Genomic DNA, 1965 nt, shown 5'->3' with positions numbered 1-1965 from the left:
TGCCAAATGCTGCCATTTTCTCCCGGTGAACTGATCTCTATCGGCTGGAGATTAGTTGTAATAGCTGGAGATCTCCAGCTAGTACCTGGAGGTTGGCAATCCTAGGCAGCTGTGGGGGACTTGCCACAGCTGGAAGAGCACCAGGCAGTTCCCACAAGGGGGAAACACCCATGTGGAAAAGACAGAAGAGGGACAGGACTTGCAAGGGATGTGAGGGTTCACTGAAACCCTCATAGCCATGGGCTATGGAGAAGGAGGTCAGGGTTGGTCCTATCCCTGCTCAGAGAGAGGTGAAGGGAGAAGGAAGCATCCCAACAGGAGAAGGACCTGTGTGAGCGGGAACTACCATACTTCGCAACCTGAGGCCTCTGCAGGGCAGAGACTGAGTCCCTCTCTCTAGGTGGGGGTGAATAGGAGGAGGCCAAGGGTGTGAATTCATCCCTCTCTCCCCTCAAGCCTGAAGCATTTCTGCAGGGATACAGCCATGACTCTACAGCTGGCTTTCCATCACTGGCAGCACATATTTTAAAATTGGAACAATACAGAGAAGATAACATGACCCCTGCACAAGGATGATATAGACTTACCTCTGCCAGGCCTGGATGGCCCAGGCTAGCCTGATCTCGTCAGATCTCAGAAGCTAAGCAGGGTCAGCCCTGGTTAGTATTTGGATGGGAGACCACCAAGGAAGACCAGGGTTGCTGTGCAGAGGAAGGCACTGGCAAACCACCTCTGATAGTCTCTTGCCATGAAAACCCCAAAAGGGGTCGCCATAAGTCGGCTGCTACTTGAAGGCACTTTACACACACTGCCAGGCCAGCACTGGCCGACCGTCCAACTCACACACTAAAAATGACAGACTGGTTTTAGTAGACTCTAGTTTAATGAAACAGCTGGACTTGGTTTTTAAAAATATATATTTCGGTGGGAATAATTTGAACTTTCTGAAAGAACCCAAACTTCACAAGTTGATGTGGTTTGAAAGCTGAAAGTTCAAAGGTCATGGGCATAGGCATAGGCAACATCTCCATCTGGGCTAAGGCTTAGTCCACTGGCCCAAACACACAAGCCTCAGGACTGTGATGGCCAGAAATGGTTGTCATTCTTGCCTTAGTGGAGCTTGTTACCTTCCCATGCTGTATACATTACAATGGAACAGTCTGTCCCCCCTCATGATATTTGTGTGTATTGGTTTAGTCTTGTGGGGTAGAGGTGCTGCTCCTTAGCTCTGCTTGTTAGGATTGCAGATTGCATGAGCTCCCCTGTTCTGAAACCAGTTGCTCCCGCCCTTGTATCTTCTTGCTCATAAATGAATATTGTTTTGAACACAGCTGGGTCTGCTGTGTGAACCGAAGAGAAGGAACCTGAGTGAACACCCTATTACTACCCTAAAAGCAAACGGGAACATCACACTTTCTACACTTCGCATTTCCCATACTTCAGCCAGCCTCGGTTGCTCCTCTTTGCCAAAAGATGTAGTCATGACTTCTACAGCTACCTTCTTCATTTTGCTGTTTCCCATACAAATCCCATGTGTGCTTATTTCAATAGGAACATGGTGTGAAATGTATGTTAAACTATGCAAATATCTCTGGGAAAGCATGATTTTCCTAAGTTTGCCAAGTGCTCAGAAAAATACAGGCCGGTCTGCTCCTGTGCCCTTGAGCACTTTGATTCATAGAAGTAGGACAAACCTTTTACCACATAGAGATTAGCAATTATGATTTATAATGTTTGGAAACCAAGCTTGTATTAGGCCCAAGATCTGCCAAACAAAATGTTGCTCTGTTCGAGGGTTCTTTGTCCTGCTGTGGTCTATATAACAAGTACTGCTTGATATCAGATGCAAATATCAAATATTGAGTATTGGCAGGTAATGGCAGATATTCAACATCAAATTCTTTATGGGGTGGTTTGGGGGAGGTCAGTCTGGTTTCTGCTTTAGGGGCAGCAAACTAGTTTGAA

The 1965-nt window shown here is 46.7% G+C and overlaps 1 pseudogene; it reads left to right on the top strand.

Moving 5' to 3' along the window:
• The first annotated feature begins 499 nt into the window (after positions 1-499).
• On the top strand, positions 500-578 carry LOC130488526 (U6 spliceosomal RNA; annotated as a pseudogene).
• The last annotated feature ends 1387 nt before the right edge of the window (positions 579-1965 follow it).

The sequence above is a fragment of the Euleptes europaea genome, chromosome 16, assembly GCF_029931775.1.
Source record: "Euleptes europaea isolate rEulEur1 chromosome 16, rEulEur1.hap1, whole genome shotgun sequence".
Lineage (NCBI taxonomy): Eukaryota > Metazoa > Chordata > Lepidosauria > Squamata > Sphaerodactylidae > Euleptes > Euleptes europaea.
This window is presented reverse-complemented; position numbering and strand designations above follow the sequence as displayed.